The sequence below is a fragment of the Rhineura floridana genome, chromosome 6 (genome assembly GCF_030035675.1).
Source record: "Rhineura floridana isolate rRhiFlo1 chromosome 6, rRhiFlo1.hap2, whole genome shotgun sequence".
NCBI lineage: Eukaryota > Metazoa > Chordata > Lepidosauria > Squamata > Rhineuridae > Rhineura > Rhineura floridana.
In genome coordinates, this window is record NC_084485.1 from 29690736 (window position 1) to 29713297 (window position 22562).

Consider the following 22562-nt stretch of genomic DNA (forward strand, 5'->3'; position numbering starts at 1 on the left):
ACATTGGTTGCATTAAAAAAGTTGAAGGGAAGCACAATTTTCAGAATTAAATTTACAAGATCACCGCACCCACCAAAAAAAGCTGTGGCAGAGGAAGAACTGTCACTCAGACAGGAGTGTAGTCATCTGGGTGCGGAGCAGGGCTTAAGACCCCTCACTTTTTTGGGAACGGGGTCCCAACAGGGTCCCTATGTCTCCAGCCAACCAACATGAAAGGGAAGAGTGTTAGCCACTGAGAAGAGTCTTCTAACATGCTTCTATGTCCTTTCCTGCTGATTGGGGCCAATCAGGGTGAAAGGAGGTGAGTCAGCCACTGAGAAGACTCTTCCCAGTAGCTAACACTCTTCCTTTTCATGCTTATTGGCTCCTAGGGGCATTTGTTGTTGTGGGAGAAGGTATGAACAAGGATTTCATTCTCAACCCATGGGGATGTGGGGATGTGACTATCATGAAGGGACCCTGCACTTCTGAATTCGTCAGTACACTACTGCACTCAAAGCACATGCCTTGTGTTCCATCTCCAACCCCCTTTTGCAAATTCCAGGTAGGATGGGGAATGACCCATGTCTGAAAACTCAGAGAGTCTAGGGATGGGGAAGGTGTGGCCCTCCAGATGTTGTTGGCTTCCAACTCCCATCAGCCCCAACCAGCATGGCCAGTGGCTGGTGCTGTTGAAAGTCATAGTTCAACACAATTTAGAAGACTACATGCCTTCCATTCCTGATTTAAATAGGCTCGACCCATGTTTTGCCTCTGGCCCCACCCACCACTAGCATGCAGCCTCTGAAAGGTTCCCTGTGAGCGACTGAAACTCTTAGCTGAAAAACACAGACTCCAAATTTCCGGACCATAGCTACAAGTGTTAAAGAAACATTCAGAGGCACTCCCAAATGACTGGAATTATTAACAATGCTATATCTGTTAGGGAAAAGCGAGTGGCTTTTCTATGTCCACCCAAAGGGCTCTGGGTGGGGTTTTCCAAATCCAGCACGTTAGCTGGACTGTTTGCTGGCCTCAGTCTTACCTGTTCTGGGAGTGATGGCTTTCCAGTAGGGTTGCCAGGTTCAGGGCTTGAGACTGATCCTGTATCTTTAGGAGAAGAGAAAGTCAGCCAAGTGCAGGTGTTCTTGCAGCACTGTAATGGGAAAAACCACAAGGTGGAATTCTCCCTCCCCCCGCACAACTTTTAAAGATGCAGAACTGTATCATTTCTGTCTCCTAATCCCCATTTCCCCACAATTCCTAGTTCTTCTCTGTTCCCTACTTTTGCATTCCAGTCCCCCATGATTATCATCATATCTTGTTTTGGTGTGTGATCAATTTCCTCCTGTACTTCGGCATAAAATCTCTCCAATTCTTCTTCTTCTGCATTTGACATTGGAGCGTAGACTTGGATGATGGTTATGTTAATAGGTTTCCCGTTTAATCTCATTGATATCACTCGCTCAGACCTTGCATTATAGCTCCTGACTGCTTTTGCTACATCACTTCTCACTATTAAAGCAACCCCATTTCTTCTTGATTTCTCATTTCCTGCATTAAAATTTTTTTGTAGTTGCCTGATTGAAAATGTCCCATTCCTGTCCATTTTAATTCACTCACGCCAACTATTGTAATGTTGATACATTCCATTTCTTGCTTGACAATTTCTAACTTTCCCTGGTTCATGCTTTTCACATTCCATGTTCCTATTGTGTGCATCATACAACTCCGGACTCTCCTTTTGCATCTGTGCACATCAGCCTCTGGGCTTCCTTTCGGCTTTGACTCAGCTGCGTCATTAGTCACAGCGCTACTCGTACTTGTCCTTTGTTCTTCCCCAGTAGCTCAGTGAGTGCCTTCTGACCTGGGGGTCTCATCTTCCAGCACTATCTCGTGTTGCATTTTGGATACTCTGTTCATAGGGTTTTCGTGGTAAGAGGTATTCAGACGTGATTTACCATTGCCTTCCTCTGAGTTTGGATGCATCTTAGTCTGGTGTCTCAGCTTTGACCATTCCGCCTTGGGTGCCCCTGCTAGGAGTTTAGCCTCTTGGTCTAGACTCCTGACGGCATTGCTCTCAGCTTCTTCAACACTCTCAAACCCCCTCACCACGTTAAGGTGTGCATCCTAAAGGGGGCATCAATAGATACCGGCTGGTTAATCAGAAATTCATATTGTGAAAATGGAATTGGACTGCCTTCAAGTCAATCCCAGCTTATAGTGACCCTATGAATAGGGTGTTCATGGTAAGCGGTATTCAGAGGGAGTTTACCATTGCCTCCCTCTGAGGCTAGTCCTCCTCAGCTGGCTAGGGCCTGCTCAGCTCGCCACAGCTGCACAAGCCAACCCTTTCCTTGTCCGCAACTGCCAGCTGGGGGGCAACTGGGCTCCTTGGGACTATGCAACTTGCCCACGGCAGCACAGGTGGCAGAGCATGTAACCCCTGAGCCACTCGCTGTGGGGGTGATCTTTAGCTGGCCCTTGACACCCAGGAGTCACGAGCAGGGATTTGAACTCACAGACTCTGGACTCCCAGCCAGGCTCTCCTCCCCACTGCGCTGTACCAGCTGTTACTGCGCTGTACCAGTTGTTTCATATTGTGAAGGCCTGCCCTGTCTAAATAATACAATTTTCAGACAACATCTGAAAACCTTTAACTGGACTTGCGCTAGACGACTCCTTTAGACAGAGGACTGAACTGAGAAGGGCACACGGCCACCCGATCTCCAGAACACAATCAAACACTTGCTCCCCCTGTACCGCTGCCGAGAGAGAAAAGTCACGTGACTGACTAGGCGCTGGCAGCTGCTCACCTCCATTCCTTGCGGGTGCTCTCCCTCTGGGCCAGCAGAACAGAGCAGGTGAGTAGGTAACAATGCCAAGAGGAGCAGCAACAAAGCGAGGGAGCTCTGGTGATCGGTAATGGGGCCTGTGCTAAGAAATGGGCTCTAAGCATGTGCCCACAGATGCCGACCTCCAACACGCCTCCTGATTCTAGCACAGGTGTTGTAGTGATAGCAGGAACTAAGGTGTTCAGTAAGTGATGATGTATACATGCTTAGGCTCTGTCCATGCAACCTGGGACCCTGAAAAAAAGCATTGAGGAAGTCTGTGGGTAGTGAGCTGCACTCTGGGGTACAGGTGCAAAGAAGGACTGAGCTCCTGCACCTTTAATTACTATACATAAGAGCAATCCAGCAGATGCAGCCAGGACTTTGGATTAGAGGTCCAAGGCAGGGGCGTCACTACTGGGGTGCAGAGGGTGTGGCCCGCACCCGGGTGTCACCATGAGGGGGGTGACACCCAGAGCGCCCCACCCCGCGCTGTTGCCCGGCAAGGCAAGCCCAGCCACCTTGTCCATGCCCCTGGGAGGGCATGCACCGGAGGTCCGCACCCCCCCGCACTCCCGCTAGTGATGCCGCTGGTCCAAAGTCTCCCTTAGCAGAATTGAGCAAAAGGAGCCGCAAATGCAGCAGGGCTGGCTTGTGATATGAAGTCAATGAAGCTGTACATATTACTATCTAGTGATTAATAAGGCCATTAAGGCTAGTCTAAAACGACATAACTACACTTCCCAGTGTAGCTGATCGTACAGGGATGACGAAAGCTACATCTGATTAAATTCACTGTATTAAAATGCTATTCAATGTACAGGAAGCCTATTCTCCTTTGCATCCAGAGTCACCCAGGACGCTGCCTTATACCAAGTCAGACCATTGGCCCATCTAGCTCAGTATTGTCTACACTGACTGGCAGTGGCTCTCCAGGGTTTCAGGCAGGAGTCTCTCCTAGCTCTACTTGGTGGTGCAGGGGTTTGAACCTGGGACTTCTGCATGCAAAGCAGATGCTCTACTACTGGGCTATGGCTTTCCCTCCAAAGGTACACCCTACCCCTGTTAGTAGTTGTGCAACATCCCTCTAGAGATGCCTTTCTGTTTTGCATTCATGATGATTTGTGCTCATGATGGTATCAGGGTGGTTATACGCAGTCCCGCTTTCAATACTGTTTGCCCCTACAAACGTTTTGGGGCGGACACACTGCTGCATTTCCAGTCACCACATGTCCCATAACTTCCTGCTGGAATCCTGTAGCTTTTTATATTACAAATATACCAGGGTTGTTGGTTTTTCTGTCCCATTTTTGTTGCACTGTAGTGCAATATGGCCCCTCCAGGCTGCAATAGTGCAGTAACACTGGGGAAGCATCACAGAACAACTAATAAAGTGGAATGATGTGTGGACTGTCCAATATAAATTCACCAATGTACAATGGTAATAATGTACGACACATTATTATTGTATCAATGATGTGTTGCAGAAAGCACATGCAAAAAAACCACCAGTCTGGGAGGCGCCCACAGTCTTCACATCTAGACCAAAGGCCCATCTAGTTCTCACAATGAGCAACCAGATGCCTATGGGAAGTCCACATGTGAGACTTCCCAGCCTCGAGCAGTTGGCATCAATGGGAGCTTTCCTCCCAGGGCAAATAGCAGCATTAGGACATGCCAGTTTTCCACTCCCCACCCTTCATTGCAGCTATTTACATTTTTAAAAGCATGCATTTTCAATACAATAGTACATCACATCTAGTTTGACTCCCCTCTTCTTTCCCCTCATTTCTCTCTCCGTCTTCCTCTTTCTTCTCCTCCCAGTTTCTCAGCGCAAATCTCCAGGCCGCAACTTGGCAAACTTAATTATGCTTCACGGTGCCAATCCAGAAGTAGGAGAAACAACCATTCATCAGTATGAACCCTGAATTTCTGTGTATAGTCCGTAATGCGGTTAGTTACTAGCAGGAGATGGGAACAGGGAGGGAGGCAGGATTAGGAATCTACATGGCTGTATTTATCCCTTGAGCCAAAGAGCAAGTGTTCCAACCCAAAATCTGGTAGCTGAACCCTGTGGTCATCCAATGCCAGTGAACTGTTGGCACCTGTTTCTAGTCTGTTTTGCAATCCTAGCTTCAAGTAGCCTTTTGAGATCTGAGAACCAGGATGAATAGGTATCTGACGCATGTTAGGATTACTGAGCATTAAGCTTACTCAGGGGGATGTTCCTGCTTTGAGACATGGCAGGTTGAGATTCCTTTTCCCATTTCAAATAATGCATCATAGACAGATCCCCAAGAGGCCCGATACAACTTCAGGAGTAGTATAAGCAAGATGGTTTTGTGATGGCTCTTAGCCAGGTCCAGCTCTGGTTTTCAAAAATGCTGGAAACTTTCCACCAGGCATTTCTCTTGTGTCACCAACTAAAATGTTGAGCTACTCCGAATAAATGAATGATGAGCTTGGGTGCAATTGGAAAGAACAATAAAATGCTCGATTAGGATGACACAGCTGCAAATGATGAACATTAAACAACTTCACAGCTAGCTGGGCTGCACTTTAAGCCTGACGTCTGATCGATCTCTGTTTGGAGTAAGTCTTACTGAATGACTGTCCATCTAACGGAGACAAGGAGAGCTGGGAACCTCTTTCTCTCTCTTTAAAATGCACTCACATAAGTGGTGCTTTAAGAATCCCCAAAGGTCTGTTAATGTCATAGATGGAGAAGAAAAGAGTTGGAAGACCTTGAGATGCATGTCGGAAACACTCCAGAGAAAACTATAAATGTTTTTTGGGATGAACCACAGGCTTTGGAAGATCAGTCAAGCTGGAAAGCTATTTATTTTCCAGGCTATTTTAAACATTGGTCTGTTTCAGATAACAGTTGCCTGTGGTGGCAGACAGGAGCGTGGGACTGGTGTACAGGAACTCATGCCAGATCCATTTCTGGGGAGTATTTCCTCTCTGCTTTGATAAATCTGACTTGTCTCCTATACCAGGTTACTTCCTTTGCAGTCCTATTATTACTTATTAAAATTGCCTGCACACAGCACCAGGGGGGGTTTGTGCAACATCCTGTCCTAACAATCCATCCTCCTTGTTATCTTCAGAACTTGACAATTCCCACATGGGACAAAATGGGAGTGGATAGAACAACATCTTGAGAAGAAGCAGAAATGTCCAACAGGAATTGCAAAAGTTTCATGGCAGAGCAACCGAACAGGAGAAAGGTGGGAGGGATGCGCCGAGTATCATTATAACCTGGGAGCGAAACCAATATCCGTGAAAGGACAGTGAGTGGGAGACAAAGTGAGCTCTTCCTCCTGCAGCAGAATATCTGTCTTCACTCAGATGGCATCAGTGATGCAGTTAGGTGGTTATAGGGCAGCCTTTCCCAACTAGTGGGCCACCTGATGTTGTTGGACCACAACTTCCATCAGCCTTAGCCAGCATTGCCAATGGTCAGGAAAGATGGGAATTGTGGTCCAACAACATCTGGTGGCCCACTAGTTGGGAAACGCTGTTATAGGGGCTCCTCCAGATAGCCTTTTTTTTATTGTCCATTCATGATGATTTGTGCTCATTATGTGATCGGGACAGCCACACATGATTCTGCTTTCAATACTGTTTGTGCCCACAAAAGGATTGGGACTGTCTATACTGGTTCATTTCCAATTATTGCATATCCCTCTAACTTCCTGCTGAAATCCTGTAACTTTTTATATCACAAATGTTCTGGTTTAGTTTTGTCCCGCTTTTGTTGCACTATAGTCTCTCCAAATCTGGACAGCAATAACATGGTAGCAATGGGGAAGCGCTGCAGAACAAATTGAAACAGAACAAACCTACCACTAATGTACCATTATTGTGACAAAGACATGTTGCAGAATATGCTCACAATAAAACACCGGTCAGGAGGGGACCTTAGACTCTGGACTTAATGGTCTCACAGGGGGTTCCTCTCTTTAAATTGCGATGTGCTGCATTTGGAAGGCTTCTCCTGCTCGTTCTGCTGGGTAGGGACCTGGACTTGTGCCCCAAGGTCCTGCCCTGACAGCATCACTGTATGATATTTTTGCTCGCTCATGCAGTTCTGTGTTCAAAGGAACGAACAAATGAGCCCCTGAAATAATCTGATCTCCACAAAACCAAATAATGGCAAGCGATCTTATCTAGACATTACTCTCTAGTTACACGGCAGTTCAGCTGGGATCTTTTAACTCTTCAGATGTTGTCAAAAAAAGGGGAGTTAAAAGAGACACGTGCTTCATGCGCTGATTTGTCTTTCTTTTTTTTTCTGTGCTCCTGCTGCCAAATCCAGAAGAGGCCCATCTTGGGAGCCACCATCTTTAGATCTCTGAAACACAATAACTCAGATACAGCAAGGAAGATCAGTGAATGGAAGCAGGCTTACATGCACACAGCTGATCCAGATGTGTGTCTGGATGTGCCTGCCTTATGATGCCCATCTGGACGCCACTGAAATGACTCAATATATGTTTTGATACAGATGGCCGGCCCTATCACTGAGCAGAGTGAAGTGGCTGCTTCAGATGCCAGATGTTGCAGTGTGTGTGGCAGCATCCTCACCATTCCCCCTGAGTCCCCTAAGTTAGCCTGCTCTGCGCTGCCAACACTACCCTGCTGGATGTTATTGCACGGCTAGAGCCAGTGTGGTGTAGTCAATAAGGTGTTGGACTGAGACCTGGGAGATCAGGGTTCAAATCCCCACACAGCCATGAAGCTGACTGGGTGACCTTGGGCCAGTCACTGCCTCTCAGCCTCAGAGGAAGGCAATAGTAACCCCCCTCTGAATACCGCTTACCATGAAAACCCTATTCATAGGGTCACTATAAGTCGAGATCGACTTGAAGGCAGTCCATTAGTGTTGAAGTAAGGTTCAAGTGTCACCAGTCAGATCCTATACATGAAGCATGGGGCAACCATCTTGTTCTTTGCCCTCAGGCATAGAGTTGCCAGGTTCAGGGCCTGAGACTGATCCTGTATCTTTAGGAGAAGAGAAAGTCAGCCAAGTGCAGGTGTTCTTGCAACACTGTAATGGGAAAAACCACAAGGTGGAATTCTCCCTTCCCCCTGCACAACTTTTAAAGATACAGAAGACCTCTTGGAGGCAGTTGTGCAGGGGAAAGGGAGAATTCCACCTTGTGGTTTTTCCACAGTGTTGCAAGAACACCTGCACTTGGCTGACTTTCTCTTCTCCTAAAGATACAGGATCAGTCTCAGGCCCTGAACCTGGCAACCCTACCAGGCACATAGAAATCTGCATGTCTGCAGTCCTTCTGTAGTAGTTTATAGCTCACCTTCCTCCAAATGAAGGACCCAAGATAAGTTGCAGAGCATAACAAAGAATGACAGTGGCAATAAATCATCTTCATCATCATAATCATCCACATCAACACAAAATTTTAAAATTATATATTTTGGAACATACTTATTTCTATTTACATATATTTAAGAGGAACATATGAAGCTGCCTTATATTGGGTCAGACCATTGGTCCATTTAGTTCAGTATTGTCTACACTGACTGGCAGCTGCTCTCCAGGGTTTCAGGCAGCAGTCTCTCCCAGCCCTATCTGGAGATGCTGGGAACTTGGGGCCTTCTGCATGCAAGGCAGATGCTCGACCACTGAGCTACATCCCTTCCTAGCAACTCCCCATTAAGTTATTAATCATTTATTTTCAATGACATCCCACCTTCGTTCCATAGAACTCAATTCAATTTGCATGGCTCTATAGACCTGCATTTGCTCCCCCTTTTCTGTGGATTATGATTTGTCTGTTGTTGTCCAGTGATTTTCATTTGATTGACTGATTGTATTGTATTGTTTTTGTCTTTGAGCATTAGCTGCCCTGGCAGCACTTGTGTGCTAAGCTTTTGTCAGATAATAAATGTAACATGACATCTCATAATGATAGTGGAAGCCCAGGGTGTTTAAACCAGGGTCTTCCTCAGTTACAGTGGTTGCACACACATCATACATTGAAAGCACACTGAAAGCATATTATTTCCTCCAAAGAATCCTGGGAACTGTAGTTTGTTAACAGTGCTTGGAATGGTCATTCTGTGAGTGGTAATCTACAGTTCCCAGGATTCTTTGGGTGAAATAATGGGCTTTCAATGTATAGTGTGTACTGCAGCCACACAGAAAGTAATGTGCAAAGATCCAATTTAAGGGGCAAAAGGGGAATGTAGGAGAGGAGTGAAGAACCTCCTTCACTTGAGGGAAGGACCTTAACTCAAGCTCTGCAATCACCTGTGGATAGCGGTGAGTTGGAGAGTTCCCTCTGTTCTTTTCTTTTATTAATCTTTTATTTGCAAATTTAACCCAAAAAAAAGACAAAAGGAAAAAAAAAAACATTCCAGGGCCTTCTCTGTTGCTGCACCCAGCTTATGCAACTTGCTGCCTCAAGAAATTTGTTTAGCCCCCTCACTATTAGCCTTTCACTGTCAGTTGAAGACTAATTTGCTTAGGCAAGCATTCCACTTGCCTTGCCTTTTGTCTGATATTTCTTTTTTCAATCTTCCTTTTACAACTCTTTTAGTGTTGATTTTGCTTTTCTTGCTTAGTTTATTTTACTGTAACAATTTCACTGTATTCTTTTTTTCACATTAAAACACTATAAGTACCCTTGTGTACTCCTACTAGAAAGGCAAGGTAGAAATCCTATAAAGCAGCCTTCCCCAATCTGGTGCCCTCCAGTTGTTTTGGACTACAGCTGTGCTGGTTGGGAATTATAAGAGCTACAGTCCAATGCACAGGAACATAGGAAGCTACCTTATACTGCATCAGAACATTGGTCCATCTAGCTCAGTACTGACTGGGAGCAGCTCTTCAGGTTTCAGGAAGGAGTCTCTCCCAGCTTGCCCTGTGTAGAGATGTCAGGGACTGAATCTATTTCATACAAGGCAATTTTTTTACCACTGAGCTATGGCTCTTCCCCTAGAGAGCATCAAGCTGGGAAAAGCTGCCATAAAGAAATAAACTTTCAATGAGAAGCTGGCTGTGCACCATGCTAATTGGCTGTCTCCTCCAGTGATGCTACCATGAAACCTCCCCCTGCATCTCTAGAACAGTTTTGCTGTTTAGATTATTGGGGGGGGATTGTATTTGTTTTAATTAATAATGCAATGAATAGACAAACAGAAGAACCCCACAGAAAAACAAGCATCAAGTTCCTAGAAGCTTTAAAAAAATTAAATAAACAGCCCACTTGAAGAAGTATGGAGAGACAAGACCGGCAGCTGAGCCAACGCTTGATGTGTTGGTGTACATATCCTGTCAATTCACTTGCAAAGCCGGAAGCAATCCATGCTCTCCCTATGAGCTCTCTTTTTATATGTTATTTCTGTCTTCACCCAGACTTTCTGATACAGCCCTGTAGGGCCCTGGCTGATGTGAATGCTGAGTGATGCTTCCTGTTCATGACTCAGCTCAGGCATGGTGAGCAGCTCTCTCCTCTTCCCATGTGGGCTCAGTCAGAGAACATCTGCTTCCCATTGCAACTGTTCCACATACATTTACTCCTGCAACCTCCTGCTAGGGTGCTAATTTTATATGCATAAGCCCATTCTCTCCCCACCCATCCCAGAATATGTGCAGTTTTATTATAGGGTAGCATCTTTCGATGAGGAAGGGGAAAGACCAAGCTCCCTGATAAGTAGATCTGGTTGGCCACTGTGAGAACAGGATGCCTTTGGACTGATCCAGCAGGACTGTTCTTTTTTCTTTGATTATGTTTCTGCTCCCCCAATGGACCATCACTTGTGCTCCTAAGGGAGAGTTGAGGAAGGGTCTTGACCCCGAATTATGTGTCCCCCCTTCAGTGGTTCTATGAGGTTCTTGGTTGCCACATGTAACAAGAAGTCTGTCCAAACTGCCACAAGTCTAGTGGCATGATCTGATCTGGGGTAAGACGTTGCATGGTGCTGCTACTGAGACCTTGAAGTAGGGCTGAGGCCTTCCAGATGTTGTTGGACTCCAAGTTCCACCATCCCTCACCACTGGCCAGCAGCAACTGGAGGGTCACAGGTTCCCCATCCCTGCCTTAAAGTCTGACCTAACATCTCAAATTATATAGGTTGGATTCAGATGATCTGTGAGCCATGAGGAACCGACTATAAAACTTACCACATGATGTTAGTGACTGCATGGGGAGGATCATAGCTCAGTGGCTTATGTTTGCTTGGCTTGCAGAAGGTCCCAAGTTCCATCCCTGACATCTTCAATTAACAGGATGGGGCAGTGGGTGATAGGAATGACCTCTGGCTAAAACTCTGGAGAGCCACTGCTTGTCAGAGTAGCTAATACTAGCCTAGATGGACCAAAAGTCTATCCTTGTAAAACAGGTGTAGGGAACCTTTGGCCCTCCAAAGGTTGCCCTACTACAACTTCCATCAGCCCCAGCCAGCATGATCAATAGGCAAAGACTATTGTAATCTAGTAACATCTGGAAAGCCACAGGTCCTCACACCTGTAGTAAAAGGATCCTTCCTATGCATGGACAGAAGCTCCAACCAATGTCACCATTGTATAGTTGCAGGCACCATGCCAGAGAGTCAGAGAATTGTAGAGTCGGAAGGGGCCTATAAGGCCATTGAGTCCAACCCTCCTGCTCAATCCAGGAATCCAGTTTAAAGCATACCCGACAGGTGGCTGTCCAGCTGCCTCTTGAATGGCTCTAGTGTTGGAGAGCCCACCACCTCCCTAGGTAATTGGCTCCATTGCATGCACTCATTATCACTGAACTATTCCGCCCCCCATGAGATGATGGCAAAGTATTGCTGCCTAGATCACTTTCTTCATGTGGTCGGCTTTTAATCTGTTACTGAGATGAAGATAGAAGATAGATAGATGATAGGATTAATAATGTGGACAGTGTCATGATAAACATGGCATTTGAGAGAGTAGCATAAGCAAAAAAGAAAAAAATATAACTTTAGGCCTCTAGTTGTTTACAGTCTAAAGAAACAACCTGCAATATCAGCTTGACTAGTGACTATGATACAGATGAGAAAGTGAACCTATGTGCTATGACAGCTCTAAAATCCAAGTCTCTGAAAAGTGGTCATACTTACATAGCCAACCAGCTGCTTCAAGAATCTACAGGGTATGATGGACAATGCCATTCCTAATATTTGTCCCAGGGAGTCAGGGATACATTGCCTCTGGAGGATAAGGTAATCAAAGGCTACTAGCCATCATGGCTATGCTGTGCCTTTATAGTCAGAGGCAGTACGCTTCCAAACACCAGTTGCTGGGGGAGTTCACTTGTGCTCAAGTCCTGCTGACGGGCTTCCCATGGAGATCTGGTTGACCATTGTCAGAACAGAATGCTGGACTAGATGGGTCACTGGTCTTTGCAGCAGGTTCTTATGTTCTTGTGTTCTCTGAACGTGGAAGATCTGTCTGTGACTCTTGCAAAATTGTTGGTTGTCACTTGGGAGAACCCAAAGTTTGCAGAAGTACAAAAAGAAATTCCTACGTGTGGTATGAGGGGACCCAAAATAGGCCAATGAGAAGTTAGTGTGCTCAGTGGCTGCAGAATGCTGGATGACTGTTGGAGGGGTGGGGGGGTGAAATGTAGTATCCTGGAAGAAGGCATGGGTGGCTGGGCAAGCTGTACCATTGAACAGGAGCATTCCAGGCTGCAACATTTTCTTGCATGGCAAGTTTCCCTGGCGTTCATATCACTGCAGCCTGCGCAGCCAGCCTCGCCATATAAGAAATAAGGGCCAGATGCTGCTGTGCATCATGTTCACTCTTCTAAACCACAGCCCAGTGACTGGTGGGAAAGAAGCCCAGGGTCTCTGGTGCTGGCTTTTAAGAAAGCATCAGCAAAGAAGACTCCAAGATTCTACTCTCAGCTGGAGGCTGCCAAAACCAGAGGCCTGAGTAAGCTTGACCTGAAGCGAACATTCCCAGCTGCATCCTAGACTGATTTGCTGGCCCTGCCTCAGACACATTCCTGGGGGTTAGAGTGGGCTCAGCTGTGACTCATGAGGCCAGGCTGGCAGTGTCTGAGAGGAAATCTTTCTTCGTGGAGAGAATGCTGTCTGATGGGAGGCCTGTTTCCAGTCTTTCTCCTGCAATCCTCCTGGGGACAAATCCATCCTTCCCAACATCAGTACATGGCACAAAAACACAGAGGAAAGTGCCCTATTCTGAGTCAAAGTATTTATCCATTGAGCCCAGTACTTCTTTATACCAGAGGTGGGAAACCTCAGGCGCAGCGGCCCAAGGCACCTCTCCAGGTCTCTCTGTGTGGCCCTCAGAACTTTCCCTAGGCCACTCGCTCTTTACTGGGGATGGGGGAGAAATTGGATTTAGTTTGCATTTAAAGCCAAATTCATCAAAGTCTCACTTTCCAAAACAATATGAGAATCGAAACGCAGCCATCTTTCAAATTTCACACTTACCCAAATTTTCTGATGCAGTTCTCCAACCAAGCAATGTTTACAAACATGCGTATATTATGGGGAAGTGCACAAAAATGAAAATATTGGTGAAAACAGCAGACAAAAAATGCTTTGTACTTGGATAAATTGCTTGCAGAAATGTGTACATGAGTCAAAACTGTATACAGAGTTGTATTTATTATGAGAAATTCGCATTGAAACGCGAGGATTTTAAAAAAAAGGATTTAAATGAGGATTTAAAAAATAATAATCTGCAAAAGGCTGCAAAACTGTAGAGAACCACATTTAAGATTAGAAAAATGTGAAACTGACAGATACTTCCATTCCTGCTCTTTACCCAGGCCACACCCCTCAGTGGAGTGTGTGTGCTTCACACCCTGAGCGTCTTTGGCTGGCTGGAATGCGTCCTTGAACTCTGGTCATTCCTCTCGCTTGTTTGGATGGGCATGTGAGTGGGTGTCGAAACTAGCCTGCTGTACAAAGGTAAATATATTACATTTTTGCTCTGGCCACTTTTGCCTCTGGCCCTGCCCATCACTGGAATGTGGCTCTCTGAAGGTTGCTCCCATGGAAATGCGGCCCTCGGGCCTGAAAAAGGTTCCCTGCCCCTGCTCCCCACTGACTGGGAGCAGATTTTCTATGCTCCCAGGCAGAAGTCTTTCACATCATTTACTTCCTAATCCTTAAAAAAAAAAAGTTAAGCATGTGATCTGCCACTGAGCTACAGTCCCTTCCTTGCATTTGTAAGGGACTCTAGCACTCAAACATCATTTTGCTAATCCCGACAACATGCCTACACAGCTTGTGATGCTCTCAGTTGAAGTGCAGCCCTTCAGCCATATATTAGCATCAGGCAGGTGCTCGATAAATAATCCTCCAGTTCTAGGCACGATGGGAAACGGGGCATTTATCACATCCCACCGTACTTGACTAGTGGCCTGAATCTGGCTTGGTGGGTTGCAAGTCGTTGGAAAATGCAGGGCCTTACTGATAACCCTGTGAGGTGGGCCAGTATTAATTTTGCTGCATTACAGATGGAGGTAGAGGGACAGTGGCTTACATTTTAACTCCACTGCCTTCCTCTGTGGAGCTAAAGTTGGTCCACATGATTATTTCTCCCTACCCCCAGTTTATTTTCACAACAGCCCTATGAAGTGGGCTAGGCTAAGAGGAAGTAGCTGGCCCAAGGTCATCTAGTGAGCTTCATGACTGAGTGGTATTTTGAACCCAGATCACCCCAGGCCACCTCTTCCAGTACACTCCAACCACGCTGGCTCTAAGGCCCCAAATGGCGGAGGCCATTTGAGGTGAGATGCGAATCAGGCTCCAGCTTATACTTAGTCACTCACTCTGTTACACCAACACAAGCTTCTTGCTGCTTGAAAAGCCACTACTTTCTCCTGCCTTAAAACTGCAGAATACAAAATTATGTCCAGAACTGTCAGGCTAATGTTATGCAGTGAGATGGGAAGGGCCGCAGCTCACTGGTAGAGCATCTGCCTTGCATGCAGAAGGTCTCAGGTTCAATCCCCGGCATCGCCAGGTAGGGCTGAGAATGCCCCCTGCCTGAAATGCTGCCATGTCAGTGTAGACAGTACTGAACTAGATGGACCAAGGGTCTGACGCAGTATAACACAGTTTCCTATGTGATTCTGCCTGCTGTCCCATTTGCCATGTGGACTTTCCCTCTCAGGTTCCATCAACATTGCCAGCCACTCTGATTAAAAGACTCAGTTTTGGTAGTGATTTCTCAAGGCTTTCCCCCAGATGATTCTCCTTCCCTTTCCTCTATTGTCCTTCCTCTCTATTGTGTCATATTTTTTTTCAGCTGTAAGGCTACAGGCAGGAATTGTGTCTTTTCTAACTTTTATACACTCCTAAGCAAAGTTAGGTACATGATAACAACAACACTACTGCTCCTTCCCTCTACCCAAATGTTCAAGTGTGCCCCACCTGGTATGGGGGTTGTTGCTAAGGGGTGGGTGGTTCAATGGTAGAGCATCTGCTCTGCGTACAGAAACATGTCCCAGGTTCATTACTCAGGTAGGGCTGGGAATATCCCCTGCCTGAGATCCTGAAGAGCGGCTGCCAGTCAGTGCAGACTATATTCAGCTAGATTGACCAGGGGCCTGCTTGAGTAAAGGCTGCTTCGTATATTCCTATGTCAATTTGAGATTGTGGGGAGGGTCTTGCTCCTAAGTCGTTAATAGCAGCCTGTCTCACAGAAATTAAGCAGGTGAAGCTTCTGTCCTGCAGACATGCTGATCTCCATCCATGCCAGGGAAAATGGCAGCAGCTTAGCATGGTGTGTATATATATCATCATCACCTTGTGACAGTAATAGTCCCCAGTACAGAGTACCATCACCCCTTTTTATTCTGGCTCCCAGGGCACTTCTATCAAGATATGAGTACCAGAACTTCATTTTTACACCTGCCCTCCAATAATTGATTATTAATTTATTATATTTATTAATCACTTCCTATGAGGCATCCCAAAGTATGCATGTGCGTTAGGGTTGCCAGGTTCTTGGCCTGAGACTGATCCTGTATCTTTAGGAGAAGAGAAAGTCAGCCAAGTGCAGGTGTTCCTGCAACATTGTAATGGGAAAAACCACAAGGTGGAATTCTCCCTCCCCCCTGCACAACTTTTAAAGATACAGAAGACCTCATGTTTGCCAGGCCCGGCCTCCAAGAGGTCTTCTGTATCTTTAAAAGTTGTGGAGGGGGGAGGGAGAATTCCACCTTGTGGGTTTTCCCATTACAGAGTTGCAAGAACACCTGCACTTGGCTGACTTTCTCTTCTCCTAAAGATACAGGATCAGTCTCAGGCCATGGACCTGGCAACCCTAATGTGTGTATATATATATATCGGGGAGGGGACCAGTGACCCTCCAGGCATGTAAGAAAGCAGTATATAGACCAGAGGTTCCCCAACTTTTTTTCTCCACGACCACATGAAAATTGCTGAGAGTCTTGACTGACCATTTAATAATTTTCCTGCCTGTTGCAGCAATTGTAATGTGCCTTGCTAGATGCTGTATGATTTTTACACACCGCAGACCACCTGAATGAAGCTTGTCCACAGACCACAGTTTGGGTACCCCTGATATAGACCACTGACTACACTAGTAGTGGAGAACTTGTAGCCCTCCAGATATCGTTGGACTCCAACTCCCATCAGTCCCAGCCAGCATAGCCAATGGCCAGGAACAATGGAAGTTGTGGTCCAAGAACACCAGAAGGCCACAGGTTCCCCATCCCTGGGAAATAAGTTCACGTATAATGTGGTACAGAGACAAGGCATATAGGCTCTTTATCCTGACTGGGGATATGTGGAGGTTTGTATCTATTCCTCCTCCTCTCTGTGCATCTGCTACTCTTTGGATAGCAAACTGTTGCTTTTGGAGAGCTCAGAGAGTACAGCATTCTCCGTTTATTCAGCCCTTTGAGACATCACCCTCCTATACTCCTCCCACGTAGTTTCCACCTTTTATATTTATGAGACAGCTATTTCCGTTTGCAGAGAGGTAGCCAGTATTGTGAAAATGCAACCATTCATTTGAACAGAAAGTGCGGCCCTTTCTTCCCACCTTAATGTTTAACCACAAAAAGGGAACAGATCTGGGCTGTGTGTTTTACCTCACATGGGTCTCAGGCCGGGCAAGTGCCCAGAATGATACTGAAAGGAAATGCTCAGGTTTTCTAAAGTAGTTGCAGGATAAAAAGAGCCCTGCTGGATCAGGTCAAAGGCCCATCTAGTCCATCACCCTGTTCTCAAAGTGGCCAACCAGATGCTCATGGGAAGCCTGCAAGCAGGATCTGAGTGCAGCAGCATTCTCCCCACCTGTGATTACCAGAACTGATATTTAGAGGTATACTGCTTCCAACAGTGGAGGCAGAACATGGCCATTGTGCCTGGTAGCCACTGATAGCCTTATCCTCCAGGAACAATCCTCTTTTAAAGCCATCCAAGATGGTGGCAATCACCACCTCTCGTGGAAGTGAATTCTATACTTTAACTGTATGCCATTTGAAGACATACTGTTGTCTGTCCACAGTCTTTCAACATTCCTCTTCATTGGATGGCCCAAAGTTGTAGCATAATGAGAGAGGGAGAAAATCTCCTATCCACTTTCTCTACACCATGCATAATCTTATGCACCTCTATCATGTCATTGTTCCCTCACCCTGCTTACTTGCTTTTTTCTAAACTTAAAAAGCCCCAAATGTTGTAACCTTTCCTCATAGGTGAGTCACTCCAAACCTTTAATCCTTTTGGCTGCCCTTTTCTGAACCATTTTCAGGCCTACAATATACTCCCGAATAAACATCATAGGATTGGGCTGTGAATATTAACATTTTAATCAAGACAAATATAGCAGAGGACAAATTTATTTGGCTTTTGTTTTGTAACTGGAATGTTCAATCTAGGCATACAAAACAGACAGTGAAATTCAATGGCAGTCGGCTCAGGATGGGCAGAACATAAGGTCTTCTGCATGCGTTGTAAAAACTGACCTGTGGAATTTGTCACCACCAGACATTATGATAACAGCTAGCTGCAGTGGTGATTTAAAATTCTTGGAAGTTACTAGTCACAATTGCTAAAAACTGAAACTACATGTAATGTTCTCCATGTTCAGAGCTGACATAGTCTAGGTTCATATTCAGAACTGTGCCTCCAATTATCACATGCTGAGAATAAAAATTGTGGGTACCATCATCTTGCCCTGTTCTGAGCTTCCTTATCCTTATCATCCAGGAATAATCCTCTTTAAAGCCATCCAAGATGGTGGCAATCACTACCTCTTGTGGGTGGTTGTCTTCGAAGAAGGCTAGACTGGGCCTCTGCATATGCAACCTAAACCTATTTACCTGGAAACAAGCCCCACTGATTTTGAATGTATGCATGCCAAAATAGAGATAATACATCGGCAAGAGATAGGGCAAAAGAGGATACGGACTTACATAAAATTTGCATATAGATGCACATTTAGAATTAATTACTATAATTTACATATATGTCATCTCACTCACCGTAGTGGGGGAAGACTGTGACTAGGTGATAGCTCAGTCTGCTATCCAGCTTATAACTGTTGATAGGCAACTTCAAGGCCCCTTATCTGTAAACCAGACTTGGACTGGATTGCCCTTCAAATAGAGGACTCCTTCAAATAGAAACTGTTCTTTGTAAAGTAGTACACCTGGGCATCCTATGTGAATGGGGCTTACTTCCAGGTAAACATGCTTAGAATTGTAGCCTTCAGCTGCTTCATTATGATCCTGCTTAAGTCCTTAATGCTGCATTCTTATATCCACTTATCTGGGAGGTGCTCCACTGAACTCTGTGGGACTGACTTACTTTTGAGTAAGCATGTGCAGGATTGGCACCATGTTAGCTCTGAAATGGCCTGTTTCCCAGGACCAGATATGGCCAATTAAAAGCACACTCATGTACTGAACTTCAGCTTGCCAATTGAAGTGACATAGAACTTGTCCTTTTGCACACTAGACTGCCACTATTTTGTGGGAGGAATTCAAAAGCTATCAGAAATTTAGGTTTGCACGATTAAAGTGGATTAAAGCATTCTGTCCCCCTAACAAATCCGCATTGTTTTTTAAAGCCCAGACCTTTTGCATTTAGAAAAGCAAAGGGGAAGTGCACTGAAAAGTGTGGGATGGATGAATGATTAATGGGAATGCATGTAAACACCCTGGAAGCAAATCAGGATGAATGCAGGATGAATGCTCATACAACCATCCCATAAACAAATCTGAATGAATACTCAATAAAGGCCAGGCATTGTCTAACCACTGTGTAAGCTTTCTGCAAGCAAATCAGGATGAATGCTGAATAAACAGGTTGTCTGGAAGAGCTCTGTCTGACCCTTCCCTAAAAAGTTTAGACCTTTTTCCAGAAATGTCTGCTTTTTAAAATAAATAAATAAAAATCCCTCTCATCTTCAGTGAAGTGGTGGAAAGTGTCCTCCAACTGCATATCCCTTTTCAAGTAAGTGGATTACAGCCCTGGATGGAAACTGTCTCTTTAATGAAGTGCTGCTGCCAACAGCCTAATTGGGTAATGACATAACCCAGGCCCTCGAAGACGTTCTTTACAAAGGGGCCTCCACTCTGCCCCTGGTTCCCATCACCGCTTCCCTTGTCTTTGCCCCGTTGTGCCTCTAGCACGTTGTCAGCAAGTGAGACTAACGGGTCAACACCGTGGTCTTTATTGAAGGAACAGACAAAGTGTCGCCAGCATAACCCTGCATGGAAAATCCGGAGGTGGAGGAGAACCCATATTAATTAGCTCATGAGATGCCAATCTTCTCACATGTGAAATGTGAGCCTTTTTATTGAGGGACGTAAAAACAGGCCTCGCATTGCTCTGGGTTGAGCTCCAGTTAAACAGAAGGTGATCCATAAATATGTATGTTATGCTGGGTTTAAAATACTTTCTGATGATTTTCTAGGCAGGTCTCCAACAAGTTACAGCACAGCACAACTATTGTTAAGCTGTGTTGTCTCCCGTCGGGGTGAAAAGTTGGGCCTGTTATTGTTGCATGGGTGGTGGGAATAATTGTGCCTTGCCCTTTAGTCCTTTGCAGAGGAAGAAGCTGGGTGTTCTAATGGTTTTATTTTCAGTGAATTCCCACTTACTTTGTTTAGCAAAGTCTTTTTTCCACACGCATAGCAAAATTAGGCTGCAAATACTAGTCGCCAGATCACAGCGTTTCCATTAGCCACACATGGAGGGGAACAGGTTGATCTGCTGATCAGTTGCAAAATCTCTTTGAAGCTGATTTTTTTTAAAAAAACAATGCACTCAAGCTGCTCCCACCAGGTTTTACAGAACCTAGGGCATATTTATTCAATCCTAGATTGCTCTCAAGTGGAACAAGTGTTGGGGAATGCACACTCATTGGTCCCATCCAAACAACCTGTTTATTGAACAGTCCTCCTGATTAGTTTGTGGTTAGACACCACCGGGCACTTCCAGGCTCTCACTATTTTCTGGTGGGATTCAATCACATCATGGCAAATTCAGGCTGCACAATAAAACCTCATTTTGAGTACTTGCAAAATAAATCCACTTCCTCAAAATATCGGACGTTTTGCAATACGAAAGTGGCAAGAAAATGCAGGGGATAATGGGCAGTAACACTTGCCTGGCACATCCTTTATCTAATCTCCCCACAAACAAATTAGGATGAACACTTCTTAGATAGTTTGGACGCAACCAATGTTGACTATTTATTGGGCATTCATTCTGATTTCTTTGCCGGGAAGTTAGATGACATTGCCCCAGAGCACGTCACACACTTGCATTTTCACACCCCTCCCCTTATGACATAAAGCAAGGGGTGGGGAAGGTTTGCTCCTCCAGATGTTGTTGGACTACAACTTCTACCATTCCTAGCTATTGGCCATGCTGTCCAGGGCTGATGGGAGTTGTAGTTCAACAACATCTGGAGGGCCAAAGGTTCTTCACCCTGGCATAAGGTTTGACTTATTTATTTTTTGGAAGTGGATTTTTTTTAAGAGCTCCAAATCACATTTAATTGCCCAACTTAAATTTGCTGGTATATGATGGAATCCCACCCCCAAATAATGACAGTCTGGAAGTGCCCACTGTCCCTACACAGACTTCCCATCACCTTCTTGTCCTTACCCTCAAAGTTCTCCACCACCCTGCCACTCTCTTATCTTTCTTTCGTACTTACCAGTATAGAGAGGGTCTATACTGGAACAAAAGCAATGCCAGATCTGGACATTTAACTGAAGATGAGTAGACCCAGGGTGCTTCCAGACTGTTGCTATTTTCAGGTGGGATTCAATCACATACCAGCAGATTCAGGTTGCATAATTAACAGTTGATTGGGAGGTCTTGCACAACAGACCTGGTTCCCCAAGAGACTGGACTTTTTGGGATAAGGACAGGGAAATGCACTGGAAAGTGTGGGATAACATGCACTTGCTTTTACTCAAGATCATCCAGTCTCCCCACAAACAAATTAGAATGAATGCCCCTTAAATAGCCAGTGCCATCCAATCTCCCTGCAAACAAATCAGGATGAATGCTCAGTAGACAGGTCTTCTGGAAGCACCCTCAGGCTAGGAGGGCTAAAGCATGCTAGACTTCTTTGAGGCTGGGCTCTCTGCTCAAACAATGGCACAAAATAAGAACCAAATCAAGACCCACCCACTACTGAGGTCTGACTTCCTCCATATGAGTCTGCCTGGCAATTTTGCTCCTCTTCTGAGGCCCTGCTGTGGATTCCCTTGCTGTCAGAATAATGGCGGATGGGTACATGAGAGAGGGTCTTTTCAGTTGTAGCACCCAACATCTGGAATGCCCTCACTTTTAGGAAGGCAGCAAGGAGTGTTTTACTTCACTGAGCTCTTGTAGGTCACCACACATAATGTGATTAATACTACTGATGCCTTTTTAAAAAAAAGTTTGTGTGTTTTAAATAATGCTGTTGGTATTATTGCTATCTTGTTTTCATGACTTTAATTGTTTTTATTTGTTGACTGTAAGCTGCTTTGAATATTTTATAGAAAGGCAGGATATAAATATTGAAAACAGAACCAGATATATGCTGCCCTGGGCTCCTTTGCAAGGCAGAATGGGAAATAAATTGAATAAATAATAATATAACCCTTCTGTTTTGTTTCATCTGCACATACTTCCAGTTTGCTTCCAGGTATAGTGGCCAGGGATCCTGCTTTATAGAGGTAGTTCTCTGTTTGCAGAAGTCCTCTGTTTGAAGGGCTGTCTGATCCTAGTCCATTTTAAAGGCAAAGAACTCTAAGAGACACACTTACCGTGGTGCTAGTTCCAGTGCGTCTCCACCTTTGTTTTCTGAAAACGGGGGCACAGGATGCTAGTCGAACTCTACTCCTTTTTACTTTAAAACTTGGTTAGATCAGCTACAGTGCATTTAAAAAAATAAATAAACCCAACTTTAGAACGATTTCACAACTGACTGGTAGATCAACCCATTTGCTTCCAGGAGTGGCCAATGGAAACACTTTGCTGCAGGCTCAGGCAGAGACAGTGATTGACCCAACACTTTGCTGTAGGCAGTCCTGAAAGGTCTGAAGTCAGCAGAGGGGGAGGGAGATGTGTGTAGCTGGAGGCATAATCACTTCAAAATGCAGCCAGAAAAACCATTCTCACTGCTTTTGAAGTGACTAGTGTGCCCATAGCCTAAGAAGGGGGATTGGGGGCCTTGAAGTTGCCCATCAGCAGTTAGCACCTGGATAGCAAGCTGAGCAGGTACACAGATCACCTGGCTCCGAT

The 22562-nt window shown here is 45.3% G+C and overlaps 1 long non-coding RNA gene across 11 annotated transcripts in view; it reads right to left on the bottom strand.

Moving 5' to 3' along the window:
- LOC133387142 (uncharacterized) overlaps nt 1-22203 on the bottom strand; it is a 44170-nt gene extending 21967 nt beyond the window's left edge. For 7 of the 11 annotated variants that reach the window (XR_009763384.1, XR_009763377.1, XR_009763383.1 and 4 more), the window contains exons 1-2: nt 22085-22203; nt 1025-1089 (exon numbers count right to left, since the gene is read on the bottom strand). This is a non-coding gene — a long non-coding RNA (uncharacterized LOC133387142). Of the gene's footprint in view, nt 1-1024; nt 1136-2795; nt 3069-22084 lie in introns of all 11 variants that reach the window. The other 4 variants (XR_009763385.1, XR_009763379.1, XR_009763378.1 and 1 more) reach the window with 2 other exon arrangements.
- Between the last annotated feature and the right edge of the window lie 359 nt (nt 22204-22562).